Source organism: Eretmochelys imbricata, chromosome 1, assembly GCF_965152235.1.
Source record: "Eretmochelys imbricata isolate rEreImb1 chromosome 1, rEreImb1.hap1, whole genome shotgun sequence".
In the NCBI taxonomy this organism is placed as follows: Eukaryota; Metazoa; Chordata; order Testudines; family Cheloniidae; genus Eretmochelys; species Eretmochelys imbricata.
In genome coordinates this window covers 8,391,397-8,417,421 of record NC_135572.1, presented here as the reverse complement: position 1 = coordinate 8,417,421, position 26,025 = coordinate 8,391,397, and the positions used below count along the sequence as shown (strand labels likewise).

Here is a 26,025-nt window from a genome sequence, read left to right as displayed (position 1 = left end):
AACAGTTCAGAACACACTGTAGAATTCTGAGGTCTGCATCTGGTCTCGGTAAATCTCTTATTTTCTCTGTTTTGGAATGCAGCTGCTATGTATCCTTGCTTGAAAGATCTTGTCATGTTGTCACAGCACTATAATATCAGTGGGCCAGAAGCAAAACAGCCTGATCTTGGATGAGGAAAACAGCAGTGCAGATTAGTTGAGAAGACATTTTAGACTGAATGAAAACTGGGAAATGAGTTCTTGTCATGCGATACCAACTAATGGTGTCTGTGGATCTGGAAGTCTGGTTGATGTGCATTGTATTTTTTGTTAAATCTCCCTCCTCACCTCTCTTCCATTTTGTTTTCCTTTTTATACTAATTTTCCCTTTCTCATTATTTATTTCTGTTATAGTAGCACCTAGGGTACATCTGCACTGCAATTCAATGCTTCAGCTGGCCTGTGGGCTGCAGAATTGCCATGGAGACTTTCGGGCTTGGGGTGGAGCCTGGGTACTGGGGCCTCCCACCCCCTCATGGGGTCCCAGAGCTCAGGCTCCAGTCCGAGCCCAAACATCTACCCTTCTGTTTTACAGCCCAAGTCAGCTGACACAGGCCAGCTACAGGTGTTTAATTGCAGTGTAGACGTACCCCGAGAGGCCCCACCGTGATTAAGGCCCCATTTTGCCAGGCACTGTACAAATGCAAAATAAGAGAGAGTTTCTCTTTTCCCTTTTTTCGTCTTCTCCCTTCTGTTACATACCAGTATCTATTGCACTGTGCTGGCTACATTAGCCGTGCTCCTTTTTAACCCACTACATGCTGGTTGTCTTCCCCACTTACCATTCTTGTACCTTCCGGGGAGGAGCTGGGGCTTCCTCCCAATCTTAAGTTTTTTCTCTGCCCCTCTCTTTGTGGGGTCTATGACCCTTAGCCGTCTGGGCAAGATGTAAATCCTCCACTGTCTCATACCAAAAGATAATGTCAAAGTGCAAATGCAGCCAGCATTCTCTTTCCAATGATTTTGTGGCAGGTCTTCAGGGAGAGTTGCCCTAGTGCAAGCCCTGCCTGCCCAGAAATCAGCTGAGTTGGGGTTTGCCACCTAATGTGGCTGTGTTCGCCTGCTGGAGGAGATTTAAATTGACTGGTTTAAACAGATTCATTTGATCCAACAGGCCTCTCTTGTGCAATTAGCAGAACAGCCAGTTCTGCTCCCAAATGTTAAAAAAAAGTCTTATTTTGAGTCAGTTCTACTGAGTTTATGTTCAAAGGTTGACATTTTTGATAGTGGTCAGTGGCATTGCAGACTAATGGTTAGAGCAGGGGACTGGAAGCAGGGACTCCTGGGCTGAATTTCTAGTGGAACCACTGATTTAAGATGTGCACTTGAACATGTTAATCTCTGTGCCTAACTTTCCCCATCTCTGAACTGGAGATAATAACTGACACCATATGAGTGTTAGGAGAATGAATGTTTGTAAAGGGCTTTTAGATTGTCTGATGAAAGGTGATTTTTAAGTGCAAAGTGAATGCTACATTATTCTTAGCCATTAATGCAAGCATTAGCATTATCCTCATTTGTGATATTCCATCCTGCTAAAATGGCCATAATAGCATTTTAATGTTGAGTCCTTTCTACGTTCAGACTGCTGTACAAACATTATTGAATGCGATGATTGCAATATTTGAATAGACGAAGGTCAGCATGTCTCTGGTACAGAACTTGTGGTTAGGGATTGTTACAGAGTAAATGGATGGAGGCAATACCTTGGAAATGATTAACAATTAAAATAAAGGATGAAAACTGGTTAATTTAATGGAATGTTCCAAGTTAAAACTGCATTTTATATACTTAGAGAGCTATTTATCTAGAACTAATTTCAGAAGGATTGCAAAGCTACCGGGTTTGAACAGACGTCAGTGATTAGCTATGTTTCAGGAAGTGCTTGGCCACCAGTTAAATTGTGAAGTGAGTGTTTGCCCAATGCCGGATTTAGTGAATTCAAAGGAATTACTATTACACACCAAGTTTCCTTTTTGTCAGTCAAATAAAGGTGGCCTTCCACAACAGCTATATCCCCCTGGCAGTGTGAAACTGCCAACCAGTAGGATGAGGCTTGTGAGTGCAGGAGACAGAACTCTCCCAGGAGTTGGATCAAGACTATGGAACTCACTGCCCGATGAGCTAAGGCTGAGTAATCTGAGCCCATTCAGAGCTACATGCAAAACCCACCTCTCTGTTCAGGCTGCTGTGCTTGGGCAGCCTCACTTTCATTCTTATGGCTGACCAAAACACAGTTCTTTCTGCTTATCTGCGGACAAGGAGAAGGGAAGTGCTCATTGAAGGCCTTCTAACATGGCGGTGCTTGGGGCTACATAAGAATTTAGGAGGACTGGAAAAGCCACAGTCTGGATTAGACAAACGTAGCATCCCACTTCAGTTACATAAGGCCAAAGCCATAAAAAAATAGTAGATAATGCCACTACCGTGGAGTGGAGATTTCAAGAGGGATGATACAGTATTTGCTCGTTAAGGCAGAACATATTTGGCTGGATGCCAGAAGTTTGTTCACTAATGAAACTATGAAATCTGTTGCAGAGACTCCAGCAGACACCTGGTCACCTATGGCTTGTCCAGCATGGCTGCCGCTGGGTAGATCCTTGGGATGTGATGATGACTGAACTTGACTTGCTGTATGCGTTACATTATAAACCAACCCACCCACCTCCCCATCCCTGTTGCAGAATCGTGGTCCCGTGCTTAATCAGAGTGTTGAAAAATGAGGGCAAAGAGGAAAGTGCCATTAAGTAATCCAAATGTGGCAAAGACGCTTTGGGGGTTCTGTGAATGCAGTTGGTTTAAGGATCAGTTTGGCTGCAGTTCTCATAGCATGTGAATAAAACTGTACCAGATAGAATGTTTTTTGGAGTAGATACTATACCAGAAAGAATTAGTTTTAGAGTGCACAAGAGAGGAGGAAGTGAATGGCTTGCTTGCATGTTACCTTGAGATGATAAAGTTCTGATATATCTAATGTGACATAGGGAAGAGAATTAACTTGTTAAAGAATTTATAAGGTACTTTAGCTTGTTTCTTTCAGAGTTATTGTCCAGGGAATAGAACATTGTCAGACAGCAGTGGTCACCTCATGAGCATACGTTTACACTGCACCTTTCCTCCCAAAGGAACCAAAAGCACTTGGGAGTCACTCCAGCCACCCCTGGGGCGGACAACAACAGGGGCTGAATTCCTTATTTTATTTGGTGACCTCTGTGTCTTGCATGCTGAATATGGTCCCTGACCCAAGGAGGTTCCAGGTCATAAAGACTTCCATATTTAAGTGAAGTTATATGGGGAATTTAGGGATACAGAGTGTAATTAACCAATTAAGATTTTAGCTAGGACACCAGAAATAACATCCCTACTCTTGTGAAAAGAACCATAAGATTTTTAATCACCACAAGCAGTTAAAATATTGGATTTATGTTTCCTCCCACAAAAAATTGCCCTTTGTACCACACAGTGCCATTGGTCAGAACTGACTTGAGAGAAGAGTGCTACCTGCTGAATTACCTACCTTAGGCTTTCTTTGGAGGCTGCCCATCCAAGTACTAATTAGGCCTGACCCTGGAAAGCTTGCAAAGTCTTAAGATATTTACTTGAATAAATATTTCTCTAGTTCCATTTGCTAGGGCAGATAGGCATCTTGTGTCATTCAGGTCACAAAGTTAAAAAAATACGTAAGCTATACTGGGTCACCAGGTAAGCCTCACGTACTTCCTTACTGCCATACTAATACTCACGCTAACTTTGGTGATCTGCTAGGACTGGAGGAGCAGATTCCACAGGAGAGAAGTCTGTTCTGAGAATGCTCTGCTTCCAGTCCAAGCAGCAGCAGTGACAGCATCCCAGCCGATATCAGCTGCTGAGATGGGACATACGGAACGAGGCAAAGGTCACAGCCCGAGGCCCTGTGATAATGCTCTGTTATTGTGACTTGTTTCCTCTTACGGCAGATTATGAATGGAGACGCGCACTTCAGATGCTGGTGCAGCAGAATGACAGTGGTTTGTTGTTCCACTGCTGCTCTCAGCTCCTCTGGACTCTGCTGGGAAATGAGTAATTCCCAGAAGGTGGTCATCACCAAGCCTTGATCGAATAACTGGCTGAAATAGAAAGGTCGTTGCCTGCGCCAATCAGAGAAGCAGCTTATCCATAAAAGGACAGGTTTTTAAAACAGAATATTGCACATGTCAGAATATTTATTAGTTTCTGCATGGCCTGATATTTTTTCTTTTTATTAAATGTTTATTCCAGAAGTGTCATCCATCTGGGATAGACCAATCTAGATTTCCTTTGGTTTAAATTTCAATGCAGCTATCTTTTTCTATAATAATTAAATGCATATTTGACAAGTAGTTTGATGGCTGTCGGGAAGTTATTTGCTTAAAGCAATAGAATTTATTAAACAAATATAAAATTCATTATCACTCCCACATGTACCATCCACTTTAAATATTTACACTCAAGTGAGTTGTGTTTAGATTACCTGCACCTACACTGAACAGCAGCATCGAGCTGAGCCCCATTAATAATCCTGTAAATGACTTCTTTGCTTAAAAATCCAATAGCTTTATTATATTGTTCTGTCAGTGTTCATAACAGCAACTACAGTAAAATAACCTGTAATTTGAAGTGCCTTTGAAGAAACAGTAACTATGAAACTATGAAACTAACAGTGACCAAGGGAGAGGTAGAATTGTAAGGCCTGTGTTATGATGCCCTATTCTCACATGCATGGGTCAGTATGTTAAAATTTTAGCCTTCAGAGGAAACGAATAAGAGAGGTCATGTTAGAGGTATGTACATAGAATATTGAATGGCAGAGAAAAGATGAACTAGAGGATAGGTCCATCAATGGGTATTAGCCAGGAAGGGCAGGAATGGTGTCCCTAGCCTCTGTTTGCCAGGAGCTGGGAATGAGCGAAAGGGGATGGATCACTTGATGATTCCCTGTTCTGTTCATGCCCTCTGGGGCACCTGGAAGTGGCCACTGTTGAAAGGCAGGCTACTGGGCTAGATGGACCTTTGGTCTGACCCAGTAGGGCCATTCTTATGTTCTTATGAGTGCTCCAGTTACATGTTCTCATAATATCAATGTCTCTTCAGGTTTTATACTCCCACCCAGCATTGTAGTAACCATGCACCTTCTATATAAAATCGATAGCAGTAGCAAAGTCCCTAGTGCACTTTATGAAGTCTCTCACACGTTTCCTTCTCCGGGGTAAAACTCTGATTGGGATTTTTTAAAATATTAATTTACTTTTACGGTTTATTTTTTAAGCTTGACTTATTTCTGAGATGGATGTTGTTGTTTTGGCTTGGTTGGGGATGGGTGGCATGAGTTGGTTGGGTTTTTTGATTAAAAGGGGTGTCAGTGTTGTCAGTGTCTTATGGTGGAAAGACCTTTTTGAAGAGGAAGATAAAGGCAGACTCTGGATTTGCCTAATCTCTTCTGGAACTTTGTTCCCTAGCTGGATCATCTTAGCCAAGAATGTTGTGTCCTCAGCTCTCGGAGGAGGGAAATAAGTTTTCAAGTACATAAAAGGTTTTTGTTAATCTTTGAGGATAGGACAAGAAGGATGGGCTTAAACTGCAACAAGGATGGTTTAGGTTGGACATTAGGAAGAGCTTCCTAACTGTCAGGGTGGTTAAGCACTGGAATACATTGCCTAGGGAGGTTTTGGAATTGCCATCATTGGAAGTATTTAAGAACAGGTTAGACAAATACCTGTCAGAAATGGTCTAGTTATTACTTAGTCCTGCCTTGAGTGCAAGGGACTGGACTAGATGACCTCTCCAGGTCCCTTCCAGTCCTACACTCCTATGATTCTTTGATTCTATAATATAAGAATAAGGAGACATATGAAATTAAGAGAACAATTTCAAAATAGATAAAAGGAAATATTTTTTTATACAGCACACAGTTCTCCTGTGGAACTTACTACCAACAAGAGATCATCAAGGTCAAGAGTTTAGGAGAATTCCACTTCTGTAGATAACATTCACAGTTACAATAGAAAGGATTTAACACTTTTTTTTAAGAAAGGCTATAAGCCCTCATCATTCAGTGCATAAGCAAACTACTGACAAGCTGAAGAAGAAACTAGGCTATTCCATAACTGTGTGCTGTGAGGTTTCGTGTAAAGTCAGGTACTGGTCACTGTCAGAGACAGATACTGGATCACCTGGACTGATCTGGAAGGCAGTTCCCATGTTCCTGTGAGTTGTGTGTTTCACTGCTCCATTAAATCATTTTTAAATTAAGCAGCCAGTGTGGCATATAGTCCTTATTTTTGTATTGTAACTTCTTATGCAAGTCTCTATAACATTACTCAGTTAGAAATGTCCTAGTGCTTATTTATTTTTAAGAGATGATTTTTGTATCCTGGATTTTTATTTGGAGAATGTGTTTACATTCTCTATAGTTTGATTCAGTTTTTAAACAGCGCCAGCATTTGTCCAGCGTGTAGTTGAAACTCTCTGATTTCTTCATGTGCTTTATTTCAGTGAGTCAGTATGTACTGTGTATTTCTAATGCTGTAACAAAAGAAAACAAAAAGAGTAATAGCTGGATTAGAAATCATGAACATAGAGCTAATTAACTCCTGGTTTTCCTGCAGCTAAATGCAGCCAAGTTGCTCTGAGTTTCTGGATCTGATTCAGCTTCATCCCTCCGTGAATATTGAAGCCAAATTCAGAAAGTTACTACAATGTAGTAGGAGAGTGCTGGGCAGTTGAATATCCACTTGTGGGGCCAAATTCTTTGTGCTGTTCCAACCTGTACTCTTGGGGGAATTCTGCGCCAAAAAAATTAAAAATTCTGCACACCATATTTTAAAATTCTGCATATTTTATTTGTCAAAATAACACAGTATAATCACTCTAGTTTCAATTATTTTGGTAATTTATTTCAAAATACCCATCAGCAAGTGTGTCTGTAACAACAGAGACAACAAAAAAAGATTCAGGGAATGTTTTTTTGACAAATAGATTCCTTACGAGGCATTTTAATAAATAACTTTAAGTAATAATTCATTTAAACTACAATACACAAATGTATTTCCCACCCTCAGAAGCAGTGCAAAGACTTGGGTGAGTCAGGGTAACTGAGGAGCTGAGGGAGAAGGAAGTAATTGCTAGGAAGGAGTCTGGGAATGAACCTGGAGGTTTGCTGGGTGTGGGTGGGAATAGTATGGAACAATTTGTTTGTTTGTTTTGAGGGGGGAGGGATTGTAAGGGAGTTGGGGAGCCTCCCCCATGCAGACCCTAGCTGATCCTTAGCTTCTCCCATTCAGTCAGGCATGTCTGCCCCTGTCTCTATGTGTCCATGCACCCCCACTCAGCCACCTGTCCTCCGCCATCCCCATGTGTCCCTGCACGCCCACTCAGCCACCCCTCCTCCACCATCCCCATGTGTCCTTTCTCTCTTCCCCCTTGTCTTCATGTGTTCCTGCACCCCCACTCAGCCACTCCTCTCCCCCACCCCCTTGTGTCTCTGCACCCCCCACCCTCATTCAGCCTGTGGCTTAATGCTGTCATACCACTAGCTGTTATGCCCCTCCTCCAGTCTGTCTCCGCCACTCGCTCTTCTGAACCCCAATCTGTGTGACCCTCCCCAGTGGCCCCGTATGCCCCGCTCTGTCTGTTCCCCGCCCCATAGCCCTCCCGTACCTCTGTCTCCTCCCTTTCTGTGGTTGGCTGCTTCAATCAGTGAGCCAGCAGCCCGCTCTTCTGGCTCCACATCAGCCTCTAGTGGATGAAAGGTGTAATTGCAGCATGACTCTTTCACATCTTCCCTTCACCTCCCCCTCAGAATCAATTATGCTGCAGGGGAAAACAAATCTGTGGAGGACATTAATTCTGCACATGCATAGGGGCACAGAATTCCCCTAGGAGTAAACCTAAGAAAGTGTCTACAAAGCTGCCCTAATAGCTCAGTTAAGGATTGGCGTAAGAAAGTCCCTGGCTGGCAGAGAGCCGGTTTAATCAGCGTTATACCAACCCCTCCCAGGACCCTGTCAGAAGAATGTGCTGTATTCCATCCAGTGATCTTTCACCTTCATAACAACCCATAAGGTTCTGTTTACCAGGTAGCATAAATTAGAGCAGTCTGGAAGCTGCTCTAAATTATTCTGCGTGCCTAACCACTCCCTAGCAGCCTCAGGGATCAGAGAACCATAATGGTGGCCTAAAGCCATATTTGCTGCTTCCTCTCCATAAGGGCACTGGTTAGAGTTGTTGAGGATCTGGCGCTTGGTTTCTGGTTCTCAAGAACTAAGAATTGAAAGGGTTAAAGAATCAGTGAAGTTAAACCATTGCAATCATTTGGAACTGGGCATTTTAGCAGCCACTTAAGGAACCTGAGGCCACTATTAATCTTCTGCCAGCAGTCAATGGAAGAATAGAAACTGACACATGAGTGTAAAAGCCCATTACCATAGCAGATGAGGTATGATTTAATCCCAGAAAGTGGACATGTTATAACATTTTGTGTGCATGTGTGGAGTGCTCCACTTTGAAGTACTGAATCAGTCATCGATAGTGTGAGCCTTGCTGATCTTGCTGCTTTAAATCTGGAAGAAATTTTCAGTCTCCAAAGGTCTCCCTTCCATCAACTGTGTAATACCTGATGTTTTTAGCAGAATTGCCAAAAAAAGCATGAAGAAAAATAGATTTTTTGTTTTAGCTCGTGTTGCCACATCTTGATACCTCCCCAACTCAGGTTACATGTTTAATTTTGACTATGAGCAGTTACTTTGTTTTGGAATCAATATCCTGAGAGAGAGAACAACATCTTGTGAGAGTGAGAGCACAAAAAGAGCAGAGTGAAAGAAGGAAAATGCAGTTACAATACAGGACGAAGTATACTGGTCTGCGCCTTGCAAATGACGAAGAAACCCAGTGAGAGGGAGTTGTGTTCAATTGGAAACAAAAGCTCTGACCTAAAGAGGCAGAAATCTGCAAAGGAGAAATGCTAAGACTGTCTTCCTTCTTCCACAGAGCGTTCTGCAGCCTGGGTGCAGAATAACTGAAAGCTCTGGTACACTCTATTAAAGAGAAGGATGGAATCTGAGAGTAGGAAATGATCTCACTATGCTGCCATGGTGATACAACACCCCAAAGGGTTAATAATAGCACTGTGTGTATGTAGGAGTGTGTTAGAGTAAACACAAGCCTTGGCTGGCAATCAATGGAAAGCCGCCAGCTCTGATGAGAGATGCTAATCTATCATGTTCCATCCCAGAGTTGAGTAGGCTTTGAAAATGGCAATGGAGGAAACAGGAAAATGCAAGAAATCAGTTAGTGAAGGCTCTGATGTATAAGTAGAATTTCAGAAAATGCCTAAGAAACTGGAAGATTTTCTGCTTCATGACCAGTTTCTTAGGGTCTATGCAGGGAAATTGACCAGAATAGTCATGGTGGAACAAGCTGTTCCATAATAGCTCCCCATGTGGACACTCTGTTCTGGAATAAAAGTCACTTAGTTCTGGAATAATTAGTGCACTCCCAAAGCAGAGTAATTATTGTGGAATAAAGTAATTTTTATTCCAGAATAGCTATTCTGTTCAATTTCACCATGTAGCTAAGCCCTAAAGTTTACAATATTATCACATAGGTACTGTATGTTTGTTTATTACAGGCATTTGTGTGTCAGTCTTCACCATCATGCTTGGAAGGGCTCTATATCATTTAAATTGAAGCAAACACAATTCCCATGCACAGGGAACTAATACTCCTGTATGGAGATATGCCAGCAAATATGTCCCCTATTATACATATCTAATGACACAGGAAGTATGGTCTTATGTTTAGGACATGGCAGTTGGAGTCAGGAGACTTGGATTATAGTCCTTCCTCTGCCACAGACTGGCATGTGTGACGTTAGATGACTCACTGAACTTCTCTTCATTTCTCATCAGTAAAATGGGCATGGTAATGGGGAGTCCTAACTCATTAATCTTTGCAAATTGCATTGAGAGCCTTGGAAGGAAAGTGCTGTAAGAAGTGGGGGATATTAAATATGCCAAGGAAACATACTGCACCGCCGAGCTGTGTCATGCTCGCATCAGCTAGTCTGTGATGGTAGATACAAAGAAGGAAGTTGGATTTAGGCACTCTAGGATTACTAATCCCTGCCATCATGGTATCTTTAACTTGCCTGTGTGAGTAGCCCTCTGATTTCTCCTGATGGTTCTTGGTTTCACACTTCACTTAGTGTTTCTTCCCAGCTATATTCAGCTATGGTTCTCATCCACTGTGCAGCACCCACTAAAGCACTGTGTGTAGTACTACAAAGTGCATCATGTGGAGCTATTCCGAATCTAAACTATAATGCAACTGCCAAATTTAGACTCTCCTAATTGCTAATTTGAGGGAGGTTTTTCATTGTAGAGGAGTGAGACACTGTGTCACTGGAGGAAGGAGCTTATTAAGATGGCTGTCAAGCAAACCCCATTTAACCGATTTAAAAGCAGATTAGTGTGCTTAGTGCCTGCACGTGTGTGAACAGGTGAGGTGGCATGTACCACGAGGGGGAAAATTACAGATGAGTCATGGCAAATAGTGATGATCATGCATTCTATCGAAACTTGTTACGTCTGTAGTTTCCCTTGCCTTCCTCCCCACTGCACTTCTTCCTTCCCCCTTACAAAGGCCTTCTCTGTGGAGCCCATCTGGAGAGGCCAGAGCACTGCTTCTACCCATAGGCTGGTTGGACCACCAAAGGGGTGACAAATCTTTAGATTTAAAAAGCTCAGTGTCTGAGGGTTTTTCACTGCATTTGCCACGATGACACAGTTACTGTCCTGTGTCTGAATGTCGACACTGATGGGCAAGCACACAAAACAGGAGGGTAAATTAACTGACAGGTTTCAAACGCACAGTATGATGCCTGTGGGCTAGATCTTTGATCTGTCATCCTTTGAATTACTGCCTTGCAGTGACTCACACTCATTCTCCTTTGCTGGAATTAACTAGGGGAGACCATCTTGGTAACCTCACTTCTTCTTCTTGTGGTAACCACACTAAAGCAAGGAAGAGATTATTGAAACCAAAAAGGCCCTTCATTTAGAATGACTTTGTTACCTCTGAATTTTCCTGGTATCTTCTCATTGGAGACCATACAACTGAAAAAGCAGGACTCTTGTTGTCAAATGCTAAGGACTCTTGGCAGCTGTAAATATAAAATAATTCAGAGATGAAAGATACAAATCCAGGGTGCGGCTAGTAAACTAGATACTTCACTGGTGCAACACATACAGCCTCAGGCTAAGGAGAGCCTAGACTTTGGCTGTCAAGGCATCTGTGATGGAAAATTACTGGGAAAGTAGCTATCAAGAATGGTGAAAGGAAACTGAAAAGGAGAGGAAGGATTAAGTAATTGAGTGTGGGTGGAAAGTAGAATAATAGCTGTGAAAATTCTGACTTGCAGTTCTGTTCTCACTAGATAAAAGAAATTAGGGACTAGACACCTGCAAAAACTTGGCAGAGTATGGGAAGAGGATGTTGTGATTAACTGGCCTGCATGGAAGTTAAGGTCCATATTAATCTGAATTATTTTACTGACTTTGTGAGTGAATATGTTAAATGGATGATTACATTTTTCCATGCAGATGAAACTCCTCAATGGCCTTGGTTTATGGAGTATTGTATTACTGTTGTCAGAAACCAGGATGTGGGCAGCTGAGCCAGTGGTTGGAGCTGGAGTAGACAGCCAAGAATGGAAGCCCAGGGTCAGAGCCAGAGTTAGAAGTCAGGAATCAGAGCCAAAGGCCAGAACCGGGTTACCTGGAGCGAGGGAGGGCAGGAGCAGGGCTGGGTCCAAGGCAGAGGCAGGAGCTATCTCAACCATGGGCAAATGCATAGAGCAGCCACTGAAGAGCTGCTGGGCTTAAGAGACAGTCTGCTGACTCTTCCAACCAGTCAGGCGGGTGTAGCTAGTCAGGCAGCCTCCTGTGGGCCAGCTGGGCTCATTAGGTTGACGGGAGACTGACTCTGCTACACGCCCTATTCCTGCTTTAAGATAATGGAAGAGAATGGAGGTGGTTGGTTCTGGAGCTCTTGTAGCCCTTCATATTGATGCATCTGCATGATAGTATTGTTGTTAAATATTTTAGCTAAAGCATATATGTACAGAAGCTTAATATGCCTTAGAAATAGCTAAGATAAAAGTGGACATCAGGCAGGCTTGGGATGAGAGAATACCTATATGAGACTGGAAGATTAATCAGATTTAGTTGAGCTTATTGATGATCTATTTTACATCTTAGTGTCCTGAAGAAAAAACAATTCCTTCAGTGAAGCATAAATTAAATGAGAAGGAGAGCTGAAATGTAATTAACTTGTCACAGTGTAGGCCTTTGATCCCATACTTCTTGGCGTTAGGTGCTAGTAATATTTGTTACATAATTACAAAAGTAATTAGAAATATTATTATTCCCTTATCCAACTCTTGACAGAAACAAATCGACAGTGGGTACCTGGGGAAAGACACCAGGATGTGGTGGCAGGATAGTGCCACCCCAACAAGGAATTGTTTTGTCGGCTTCAAGGAAATCTAGCCAGGGGAAGCTCCCATTATTGCTTGCCAGTGTCGGAAAGGTATTTGTCTGTGCAGGGAGTTGATATGTGGCTGAATATTGACTAGGATCTTGATTTTGCATCTTAAGGTCATGAATATGAAATTATTTCCGTATACTTCTTTATGTAGTCATACGCCAGCAGTGCCTAGAACCATCTTCATCACACACAGAGACATGCCTTCTGCAAAGGGTCCATTCAGTTTCTCTCTTTGTACTTAGATAACAGGTCTGCATTGTTTGTTTGCATTCTAGCATCTAGCACTTTAAATGTATTTAATCAAATGTTGGTGGGCTGAGAAAAGCAATAACTAAGATTTATTCCTATATAAACACCGTACTCGTTTAGTGTGTAGCAGATGGCTTCAGTTTTTGTTTATCAACAAAGAGGCTAGTTGTTTAAAATTCCGATAATGAGATGCTCCAGTTTAAAATGAGTTTTTTGTTTTAATTTGCAAGGTGAACATTGTACCATTTCTATTGAACTGCAGAAAAGGTCCTATCTCAGACCTTTTGGGATATGTTCCCTTTGCATTTTGGCCTGTGCTTTTCCGTTGGCCAATTTCTGCTGAAGTTCTGGTAGTCGTAGGCCTGGTGTGCACCTAAAATTTAAGTTGACGTAGTTACGTCACTCGGGTAGCTATGCTGACTTAACCCCCAGTGTAGACACATCTAGGTCGATGAAAGAATGCTTCTGTTGGCCTAGCTACCATTGCTCAGGAAGGCAGTGTTCCTGCAATGAAGGAAAATTCCTGTCATTGGTGTAGGCTGCGTCTACAGGGTTATACGGCAGCATAACTATGCCAAGGTAGTCCCTGGAATGTAGACATAGCCCTTTTCTGACAAACAATAGGAGATTATTTCCCAGCCTTAAGGATGCCAGATTAGTTTTTGGTGAAGTAAAGAAGAGTAGGAATGGCTGGAGGAAAGCTGTATGACTCCAGATTTGTTTTGCCCTCCGCTGTACCAACATGCGTCTCCTCCTGTGACTAAAGTATCAGGTAAATCCTTGGAAGCAGCCCGTCTTCAGTCCCTGCTCCCATAGTGCTCTTTAACATAGCCAGCCACAGGACCAGCCCGTGTGTATGTAGCTGCAGGCTCCCATGGCACACAGCCCAGCCATAAGGGCACATATGGTCCAGCCTCATGGCCATCCTCACTTTGATCAGCATGTAACCTTCTCGTGAGGTAGGGAACAGGAAAGGATAGCAAAATGCAAGTATCACAGCAAAACTGAACAAGAAAAATAATGCCCAGAAAAGAGGAGACGGCAGCAACTGTATTGGGACATGACACAAGGCAGCATGTCAAGAAGCCAGTCTATCCCAGCTGGGGCCTCTGACCAGAAACATTCGAGGGCACATCTACACTTAAAATGCTGCATCGGCATAGCTGCACCAATGTAGCACGTTAATGAAGACACTCTAAGCCGATGGGAGAGAGCTCTCCTGTGGGCGTAGTTAATCTGCCTCCCTGGAGGTGGTAGCTACATCGGCAGGAGAAGCAGTTCTGCCAACATAGCACTGTCTACATGGGGGTTAGGTTGTGTCAAAGTTTGACTCAGACTCACAATTTATCAGACCACTCTGTTTTATTAGCAAAGCTGCTCTGCCAATACATTTAGAAGTGAGCCCCCCTAGTGGGACATGTGTCTCTTAATTTATACAGTTTTTTGGAGAACAAGTTACAGAGAAGTTACAGACAAAAGAAGAAAAAGATTTTAGTCACCACCCTTCGAGATCCCTGAGACCAGTCACGTATCTTCAATTACCTGCCACCCTTAACAATCTCCTTTAACAGCTTCCAGTTAACTAATTGCCCTTCACACCTTCCATTCTGATGCCTGCTTCTTAGACGTGCTGGCTCTATCTTAATTGCTTCTCCATTCAAAAGCTAACTGTCCCTACGTGTGCTCCCTCAGATACTTTGTAACATGTTTTGGCATGCCCTCTCATATACAATGTATCCAGCATGTCCCCTTATACAACGTTATACTTATACAATGTTATACTTCCACAGTTGCTATAACAACATTGCTCAGGAGTGTGGATTTTTCACACCACTAAGCGATGTAGTTATACTGATAAAAGTCTGTAGTGTAGACCAGACCTGAGAAATACCGAAATAGGGTGTTCTCTAAATCTCAAGGCTGTAACACTGAGGATGTCACATGCTCATTGCTCAGAACTCTCGTTAGTGGCATCTCTTTCCTGCAGCTGCAGTTTGAGTTTTAAATGGGGGTGCTGCTGTATGAACTGAATCAGGGAGGAAATCAAATTAATCAAGAGCCATCTATCATATATAATGGAAGGAGTCTGTTTATATCATGATTCACCAGTCTCCCATTGCCTTATGATAAATACCCAGAATGTTCCCGAGTGCTCCTCTTCATCTTCCCCAGTAGTAGCAACCGCATCGTACTTTGGTTCAGTGCTCACATCTTCCATGCCGGTGATATTCAGAATAGCGTCAGTAGCACCTGTTCTCAATCCACTGGCCACTTATCTGCTGTCTTCAGGGTCCAGCTTTTCTCTTTGTTCCCAGGGTGAGCAAATGCTGTGAAAAGAGACAAAATTAGTATTTGCAGTTTTGTGGCCTTTTTGGTATAGTTATCCTTCCCGCACCTCCAGGCAATCTGTCTGATGGGGGATACGCTTGTAGTTTTACTCCAAAAGAGCTTGGGTTTCTTGCATGTTGAAAATACTATAGCCAGTTTTCACTGGGTAACCTCAGCACAGCCCTCCTCAGCACAGGTAGCACAGATTCTTCACATCCATTTCTTGTGCCATTTTGCATATGCTCATTGCTTTTGTCTTTTTGACTTCTTGTCACGGAGGCATCTCCTTCTGGCAGCTCTGGGGATTAGCTCTTGCCAGGTTCTGCCTTCCTCTGGTGGTGTCTCTACCCATCGTCTCTTTCACCTTGCAGCTCCTCTCACTCCTGGAGCTGCAGCTTGCTGTCTGTGGCTTGGCCCTCCGGCCAGGTCTCTAAGGTCCTCCCCTTCCAGTGGAATCTCACTCCTTCTGGACCAGCTGTCCGTCCGGCATCTCCAAAGCCCTGTGCCACTTCCCAGTGGCTGTACCTTGGGTTCCATCCCAGGGACCCTAGAACATGCAGCATGATCCTAGCCTAGTCAGCAGCCTATGGCACGCGTGCCAAAGGCGGCACGTGAGCTGATTTTCAGTGGCATTCTGCTGCCAGTCTGGGGTTCCGTCCGCAGGCCCTGTGCCAGTCTAGGGTCCCAGCCACTGGCCCTGCTCAGCCCATTGCTTGCCTGGGGATATTGCAAAACTCAGCAAGGAAAAGCAAGGGCAAGGATCACAGTAAACTGGTAAGATCTGCATTTTAATTTAATTTTAAATGAAGCTTCTTAAACATTTTAAAAAGCTTATTTACTTTACATACCACAATAGTTTAGTTATACAATATAGACTTAGAGAGAGAGAGACCTTCTAAAAATGTTAAAATGTATTACTGGCATGCAAAACCTTAAATTACAGTGGATAAATGAAGACTTGGCACACCACTTCTGGAAGGTTTCAGAGGAGCAGCCGTGTTAGTCTGTATTCGCAAAAAGAAAAGGAGTACTTGTGGTACCTTAGAGACTAATACATTTATTTGAGCATAAGCTTTCGTGAGCCACAGGTGTCCTCCCTCTGTCCCCCTCCCCCCCACTGTTCTGCTAGTAATATCTCACCTTAAGTGATCACTCTGGTTACAGTGTGTATGGTAACACCCATTGTTTCATGTTCTCTATGTATATAAATCTCCCCACTGTAGTTTCCACTGAATGCATCCGATGAAGTGAGGTGTAGCTCATGAAAGCTTATGCTCAAATAAATTTGTTAGTCACTTCTGAAAGGTTGCCGACCCCTGTCCTACCCTTGCTGCTGTTTCCCTGGACTTCTTCCTACATAACTGGCTCTCCTCTCTCTTTGGGTTTGCCAGACCACTCTCCCTCCTCACAGGGAGTGACAGTGGCCTCCTTCCCTGCAGCCCCCCTTTGCTACTTGCAGCTTCTGGGCTTTGTACAGGTCCTCTTGTTCCTGCCCAGCCGTGCCTGCTTCTAATTAGTGGCCTCCTTGTAGCCTACATCTCTCCCCTACTTGCTGCTTAATTTGTTAATTAGGCCTGACTGGCCTAATTTACCCTCTCAGGGCCAGTGTGGGGAATACACCCCATCACACTTCCCAGCCACGGACTTCAGCAGCAGTGTACTTGAGTAACTCCAGAAATCATGACTCATCCTAACTGAAAGGGTGATCCCATCAGATTAAAGCAGCTTCATTTCCAGCAGAGTGAATGTTGTTATTGGCATCCTAGAGAAACCTAAAGTGTATAGACCAAGACCACTTGGAGCAAAGGTCTATAATGCGTTACACTGCATAAAAGATTGAGCTGATGAGGACCGAGCCAAAGTGAAAAGCTTGCTCGTGAGTCAACGACTGCTGGTAGTATCACTTTTCAGTTTGTTCCTCTCCATTACTCATTTAGCATTTATAGAAGAAATGAGCAAGATCTAATCCTAATATTCTTTTAGGTGGTCTTGGTAGAAAATCAAATAACGATTCCTTTGATTAGGCATAATGTTCTCCCTCTCCACCTCATGCGAAGTATGTTCCTATCTTTCTCGTTTATACTTCAGGTTGCGAAGACATGTAAACTGAACTCATGTGGATTACTTTCTCTTTCAAACCTTATTTGCTGCATTTTCTAACTCAGGCCTCCAGAGATGGCAGAGGTTCAGCAGTGTTTAGCTTGTCCCCCAGAGGGTGAAATGTGGTATTTCATCCAGTTTGTCTGCTGAGGTTCACTGTGACCCTTTCCCCTTTCATTCATTTTCTCCACTTCTGCAGGATAGAACAGTTGCTGCACATGGTGGCTTATCTTGGCTTGAAGCCTTTTGTGAGCTTTCCCTATGCAGAACAGTCTCTGAGTCTGCCAGCTGGTGCTGCCATTCAGGCGACCCAGCCTGCTCATTGATACATGCTGCTTTCTTTGTCGCGTTTCCCAGGGTCTGCTTCTGCATGTCTGCTTCCGCTGCGTGTGCTCACATAGTGCTTGATGATGTAGTTCTCAGATTAAGCTACACATGCCTTTCCATGGGCTGTCATGCTTCATCTGAGAACCGTCATTTCCATTTCCACTGGCATGTAAGCATGAGTGAATTCAGTCTCTCCCCCCCAGTTCTGTGGTGTTTCTTTCTTTCACTGCAGCAGTGGGTTCATTTGGCTTTTTCTTTTTCTCATGCTGCATAGATTATAACTACATTGCTGGCATGTTTCTTGTATGCAGTTGAGGGGACAGTTTGACCACTGAAGGCAGCAACTACTGATGTGATGTGATCTGATCTGATATCAGCACCTGGCAGAGGGCGTGCCAGGGTTTTCAGTCCTTGTTTTGAATCCTGTTGAGCTGAGCTGGAGGGACCCAAGTGTGCTGTTTTCCTGGAGGTGCACTGATATACAGAGATTACAAAAACATACTGATTCCCAGAACAAAAACCAAATACTGAATCGTTAAGGTCATCTTTTGTTCATTCCCTGTCCATCTCTCTCTCCTTTGTGGGCTGGTCAACATCCTCTTCTTCCACTTCCTTTAATCAGCAGCTCATGATGTTTTGGCTCCATATCGGTGTCTGCAGCTGGATTTTTAGAACTATTCAGTTCCATCATCCTTATCTTCTTTGCCTGGTGCATGGATTCAATGAGAGGGAGGTGAATTGATGTCGAAGTCTATTGACTATACAGGATTCCAGTAGGTGTGTAAATGTAACCCACGCACCTTCTGGGTGTGGTGCTCTGTCCCATCTAGTGGCACGGAGAACACTTAAAGACAAAGCAATTAATGAGTCTGCTCTACAGCCTTAGCTAACAGCCAGCTGGCTTTTAGCTCATGCGGGAGAGGCTCATGCACTAAGCTCCAGAGGTCCCAGGTTTGATCCCACCTGCTGACGACCGGGGTCTGTCGGCGTTAGAAGTAGGGGCTCACCTGGGATTTCAACTGGGAAGTCTCTGAAGCTCGTGACATAGAATCATAGAATATCAGGGTTGGAAGGGACCTCAGGAGGTCATCTAGTCCAATCCCCTGCTCAAAGCAGGACCAATCCCCAACTAAATCATCCCAGCCAAGGCTTTGTCAAGCCTGTCCTTAAAAACCTCAAAGGAAGGAGATTCCACCACTTCCCTAGTAACGCATTCCAGTGCTTCACCATCCTCCTAGTGAAATAGTTTTTCCTGATATCTAACCTAAACCTCCCCCACTGCAACTTGAGACCATTACTCCTGCTTCCTTAGGTAGGGGAAGTAGATAACCCACACACATTCTGGATGTGCCGTTAGATTGAACTATTAATCTACTGTAGAACCAGCAGGTTTCAGAGTAACAGCTGTGTTAGTCTGTATTCGCAAAAAGAAAAGGAGTACTTGTGGCACCTTAGAGACTAACCAATTTATTTGAGCATAAGCTTTCGTGAGCTACAGCTCACTTCATCGGATGCATACTGTGAAAGTGTAGAAGGTCTTTTTATATACACACACAAAGCATGAAAAAATACCTCCTCCCACCCCACTCTCCTGTTGGTAACAGCTTATCTAAAGTGACCACTCTCCTTACAATGTGTATAATAATCAAGGTGGGCCATTTCCAGCACAAATCCAGGGTTTAACAAGAACGTCTGAGGGGGTGGGGGGGGGGGTGTAGGAAAAAACAAGGGGAAATAGGTTACCTTGCATAATGACTTAGCTAGTCCCAGTCTCTATTCAAGCCTAAGTTAATTGTATCCAATTTGCAAATGAATTCCAATTCAACAGTTTCTCGCTGGAGTCTGGATTTGAAGTTTTTTTGTTGTAATATCACAACTTTCATGTCTGTAATCGCGTGACCAGAGAGATTGAAGTGTTCTCCGACTGGTTTATGAATGTTATAATTCTTGACAACTGATTTGTGTCCATTTATTCTTTTATGTAGAGACTGTCCAGTTTGACCAATGTACATGGCAGAGGGGCATTGCTGGCACATGATGGCATATATCACATTGGTGGATGTGCAGGTGAACAAGCCTCTGATAGTGTGGCTGATGTGATTAGGCCCTGTGATGGTGTCCCCTGAATAGATATGTGGGCACAGTTGGCAACGGGCTTTGTTGCAAGGATAGGTTCCTGGGTTAGTGGTTCTGTTGTGTGGTATGTGGTTGCTGGTGAGTATTTGCTTCAGGTTGCGGGGCTGTCTGTAGGCAAGGACTGGCCTGTCTCCCAAGATTTGTGAGAGTGTTGGGTCATCCTTCAGGATAGGTTGTAGATCCTTAATAATGCGTTGGAGGGGTTTTAGTTGGGGGCTGAAGGTGACGGCTAGTGGCGTTCTGTTATTTTCTTTGTTAGGCCTGTCCTGTAGTAGGAGACTTCTGGGAACTCTTCTGGCTCTATCAATCTGTTTCTTCACTTCCGCAGGTGGGTATTGTAGTTGTAAGAATGCTTGATAGAGATCTGGTAGGTGTTTGTCTATGTCTGAGGGGTTGGAGCAAATGCGGTTGTATTGCAGAGCTTGGCTGTAAACGATGGATCATGTGGTGTGGTCGGGGTGAAAGCTGGAGGCATGTAGGTAGGAATAGCGGTCAGTTGGTTTCCGGTATAGGGTAGTGTTTATGTGACCATCGTTTATTAGCACTGTAGTGTCCAGGAAGTGGATCTCTTGTGTGGACTGGACCAGGCTGAGGTTGATGGTGGGATGGAAATTGTTGAAATCATGGTGGAATTCCTCAAGGGCGTCTTTCCCATGGGTCCAGATGATGAAGATGTCATCAATATAGCGCAAGTAGAGTAGGGGCGTTACAGGACCAGAGTTGAGGAAGCGTTGTTCTAAGTCAGCCATAAAAATGTTGGCATACTGTGGGGCCATGCGGGTACCCATAGCAGTGCCGCTGATCTGAAGGTATACATTGTCCCCAAATGTGAAATAGTTATGGGTAAGGACAAAGTCACAAAGTTCAGCCACCAGGTTAGCTGTGACATTGTCGGGGATAGTGTTCTTGACGGCTTGTAGTCCATCTTTGTGTGGAATGTGGGTGTAGAGGGCTGCTACATCCATAGTGGCCAGGATGGTGTTATCAGGAAGATCACGATGGATTGTAGTTTCCTCAGGAAGTCAGTGGTGTCTCGAAGATAGCTGGGAGTGTTGGTAGCGTAGGGCCTGAGGAGGGAGTCTACATAGCCAGACAATCCTGCTGTTAGGGTGCCAATGCCTGAGATGATGGGGCGCCCAGGATTTCCAGGTTTATGGATCAGCTCTCCAACACCACTTTCTACAAGCCATTACCCTCTGATCCCACTGAGTTACCAAAAGAAACTACAGCATTTGCTCAAGAAACTCTCTGAAAAAGCACAAGATCAAATCCGCACAGACACACCCCTGGAACCCCGACCTGGGATATTCTATCTACTACCCAAGATCCATAAACCTGGAAATCCTGGGCGTCCCATCATCTCAGGCATTGGCACCCTGACAGCAGGATTGTCTGGCTATGTAGACTCCCTCCAGGAGTAAGCGAGATATCTAGAAAACTGATCAAGGAAACATGACCACTTAGGACAGTGGTTCTCAACTCTGGTCCACCGCTTATCCCATCTAGTGGCACCGAGACCTCTTAGAGAGAGTTAAAGGAGTCTCCTGTACAGCCTTAGCTAACAGCCAGTTGTGGCTTTTAACTTATGCAGTAGAGGCTCATGCACTAAGCTCCAGAGGCCCCAGGTTTGATCCTGCCCAACGACGACCAGGGTCTGTCGGCGTTTCGCAAAGATATCTGTAAATGGAATAAATATTGCTCTTTTCATTTCTTTCACGAGCACACGTATCACTTTGTAGTGGCACAAATTACTGTAAAATGCTAATTATATCAACTTTTTGCTTTTCCTTCAAGGTTTGGTCAAGTGCTGTCTTTCTGCCCTGTAACCGATTGTTTCTTGACAGCATGAGAACCGTCTCAAGCAGTGGGGGCTTCATCTCTTATCTGCTCATCTCCCAAGCTTTCCCTAATCCTTGGGCTTTAGGAGGAAAAGATGGTGCAACATTTCATATGCCCTTCTGAATATCCTGTCTGTTTCACATCACTCGGTCCTTCATGAATACATCAGGGGCACAGGTGCATTCCAGGAGGTATAGCAAGCACGTCCTGGTTAGGAATAGATTGTGTTAATCCATTTTTATCCTGTTTCCTGCCCGTGTCCCATCTGCCAGACTTCTCATTCCAAAGATCCGTAGTGTCTTGTGCATAGTTGCTCTTTCCCCTCTCTGCCTTTGTATGTTTATCTTACCATCTGTACTGTACCTTCTACATGATAGGATATTATAAATGGCACATTTTTACAGGCTTGAGTCTTAGTGTGATGTGGTGTTGCCAAATGTCAAACAGAAAGATTTGTGAACAAATGAAAAAGGTAACTTGGAGTTGCAACACTTCTGTCTCTTACCTGGTACAATTAAAGCCTGTTGTTAGTACCCAATGACAAAAAGAAAAATGCATCCATTAGCTTCTTGGCAATAATCTTAAACCTTATTCATTTCTCCTAGATTAAAGGGAAAAGAAATCTGGGTCACTCCAGCTTGGCCCAAACTGAACTCGAAATTTACACATGAGGAGACCCAAATGGAGTTTATTGTGGTGGGGGAGCTGAGACACCCCACAGCTCTGAGCAAGGTGGGCAGGATTGGTGGTGAAGTCACATGCAGAGGGGTACCAGCCCAGCCACCCACTCATTCCTCCTCATTCAGGAGAGAATAAGAAATGTAAAAATTCAGCATTTATTGTTTGAGTCATTACCACAGCAAACAGGAGGCACCAGAATAATCTGCTTAGGGGAAAGGAGCCAACTTCACAAAGACATAATGGAAATTTCCCTGGGAAATACAGCATTGTAGTAGGTCTTGAAGGTGCCTGTTAACCCACTCTTACTGCTAGGATCCAAAACCAAAAGCTGTTAAAACTTAAACCAGATGGGTCTTTATAGTATGCTATGTCAGATAATGACCTCTCTTAATGTCTTCCAGTATCTTTGCCTAAATCTCCAGGAAAGGATGGAAATGAAGATGGGACTTTGAGCTCTGTCCTACTCAGAAATCACTCTTCAGCAAATGTCAGCACACAGCATGTGGACCACTTATGTCCTCAAAATAGGGCTCCAGTGGGGGTTGAGCCCTGCATAGGCTTCTATGCAATGTAAATCATGGGTAATCTAGGAATCACTAGCTCCCCACCCGTGATGATCTCTCACTTTTTTCAAGTGATGAGGCACCTCATTGCATTTGTCTGCTATCCTGAGTCTAAGCCATACTTTCACACCTGGAATTGCTGTCTAATAATTTCATAGATTCATAGATTTCAAGACCTGAAGGGACCATTGTGATCATCTAGTCTGACCTTCTCTATAACACAGGCCACAGAACTTCCCCAAAATAATTCCTAAAGCAGATCTTTTGGAGAAACATCTAATTGTGATTTAAAAATTGTCCATGATGAGAATCCACCACGGCCCTTGGTAAATTGTTCCAGTGGTTAATTACTTCCACCTTTAAAAAATGATGCCTTATTTCCAGTCTGAACATATCTAGCTTCAACTTCTAGCCATTGGATCATGTTACATCTTTCTCTGCCAGATTAGAATAGGGGAGTAGGAGCCAGAACTGCTGGGTTCTTTTTTCCCAGCTCTTACACTGACTTTTAATCTTGGACATGTCACTTGTTCCTCAGTGTACCCATCTATAAAATGTGTGTAATGTATTGTCTACCTCTCAGAGGTGTTGTGAGGCTTAATTTATGTCTATAGAAGTGCTTGAAGTTCCTCAGATTAAAGAGGGTGTGGAGGGAAAGTAACTATTTTCTATCATCTTTAAATTATCTATATGTGATTTTTCTAGGCACTTTGGGATCTGTCACATGAAGTTTTAGCCATTTGTTTTTTGAACTTCCATCACAAATACTCAACTTCTCCTTGTCAAGCTATTCCTACTGACAGGACTAGGAGGAGCTGGATGCTTATTTGATGGGGCTCACTGCGTTACGAGAAGTATCTAATCCCAATAAATCCCACCTTTACCTGTTGGACCACAGTGGGTGAAATCGCCCTCCAGCCTAATTACTGTTGGTGGAAGAATCTCACAAAAAGTACCTTATAAAGCATTTGGTCTGTGAGAGGGAGCATGGCTTCCGGGGTCTGCATACACTACTGCTGAGGTGCAGGCTTCTTCACATGGGAAGGAAGAAAGAGCGGGGGATGTCATCTGATCTCCCCCCCCCTTCCCCCAAAAAAGACACTTTCTTTCTTTATAAGGTAGCTGTGAGAATGCATTACACAACTTAAATAATAATCCCTCTAAGAACCGATCTTGCGTTGCTTGTTTGCCCTCTTATGGCTCTTTGGATCTCAGCCACCCTAATCTCTGAATCCAGAAATGGTCTGATTGCTCCAAGTACTTTGGAAATGCCCTGCATCCTCAGGGTTAAGTATTCAGTTGAGGGTAGGGAAGTTATGTAAACTCCTCATAAAAATCCTTCCATTTTAGATGAAGTGAGACGCTCCTCTTAATTATTGATTCCTGGGATGTTTCTTCTGATTCCTCCTCTTATAGCTGCCAAGTGAACAGACTCCTGTGGGCCTGGTCTGCAGCCCTGACTCATCCAAGTAGGCTTTTGCAGAGTTGACTTGAATGTAGCTGATGGCTGCAGGATCTAGCTCAGTGTTTGTCCCAGTGAGAGGAAACAGAAACATAGTTTGGGTTAAATATTAAAGGTGGCTAATGTCTGATATTCTCTGTCCTTGGAAATCCTAGTAAGAGTCTATTTTTCCAGGATTTTTCATAAATTATACACCAGAGGTAACCCCTAACCCCCAGTGTGGTTAGATGCCCAGCTATGATGACTGTTGTTCCAGTGCAAAAGGTTAAATTACTTAGCCTAATTAGGGCATTGGGAAAGAATTTCATATCTTTCTAGGTTCTGTTTATTTATCTTAGGGCTTTATGGCGCCTCTCATCACTGTAGGATCTAAGCATATTCCCTTTAAAATCAATAGCAATAGCAAGTTCCCAAGTGGACTTCATTCACCTATTGGCACTTCTCCCTTTTTGAGATTAACATTCTGCTAACAACAACAGGGTGGGGTGGGATTTAGATTTTATTAATTCGATCCTTTTTATTGGTAAGGGCTTAGAGAAAGGGGCTATCAGTGTTGTGTGTCACTATTAAGATAAAGTGACTTCTTTATATATGAAGATTTTGCAATGTTCTCTAAAGATAATCAGACTCCAAATTTGCCTCATCTTTTCTGCAAGTTTGTTCTGTAGCCAGATCCCCTCATCAGAGAATGCTTTCTCCCCAGCTCTCCTGTGCTTTGTCTTGGGCTTTGTGATCTGTATTGGCCCAAAGGAGTGCAGCTGTCATAGTGGTTGGCAGATCAGCATTCAGTCTGGGACACGACCTGTTTGTGACATTCCCCTCTGGTGTTATCTGGACCGGTGATCTGCTAGGTCACTCCAATCCTTGACTCTGGGAGCCAGCCTTAGCCTGCTCTGCTGTGAGAACCCCCACTCCTGGGCTGTTCACGCACAGCCTCTGGCATGTAAGCTGCTACCAGCTACTTGCAGCCGAATGACACTAGCGGTCCCAGACACAACCCTAGAAACCTCCATCTTGCAGTGTCCAGTTATGCCTGCTGGATGCTGCAAGCTTATATGAGTTCTTGATCTGTACCAGGGTTGTTATCCCATGGGGAGTCTCTCACATGCTTCAAACCAAACACACTGCTTCAGGTAGAATAAACAAACAAATTTATTAACTATGAAAGATAGATTTTAAGTGATTGTAAGTCAAAGCATAACAAGTCGGATTTGGTCAAATGAAATAAAAGCAAAACGCATTCTAAGCTGATCTTAACACTTTGAATGTCCTTACAAACTTAGAAGCTTCTCACCACAGGCTGGCCGGTTGCTCTTCAGCCAGGCTCTCCCCTTTGATCAGCACTTCAGTTGCTTGGTGGTGGTGTCTATAGATGGAGGTGGAAGAGAGAAGAAGAGCATGGCAAACATCTCTCCCTTTTATCATGTTCTTTCTTCCCCCTTGGCTTCTTCCCCACCCCACCCCCAACCCCCGCCTTCAGAGTCAGGTGAGCATTACCTCATCGGAGTTCCAAACTGACCAAAGGAAGGGGAGTGACTCCCTCGAGAGTCCAACAGATTCTTTTGTTGCTGTCTAGGCCAGTGTCCTTTGTTCCTGTGAGGCTGGGTTCGTCCCATACGTGCCCTGATGAGGTGTGAACTGCCTCTCAGCTTTTGGAGGGTTTTGCCTGGGCTTATTTTAAGCCGTGAGGTCACATTTTCAGCCTCATAACTATATACATGAAATTATAACCTATAACCT

At 43.7% G+C, this 26,025-nt stretch overlaps 1 protein-coding gene across 4 annotated transcripts in view; it reads left to right on the top strand.

The window, feature by feature from the left end:
- Positions 1-26,025, top strand: part of STIM1 (stromal interaction molecule 1) — a 196,070-nt gene that overhangs the window by 134,293 nt on the left and 35,752 nt on the right. The window lies entirely within an intron of this gene.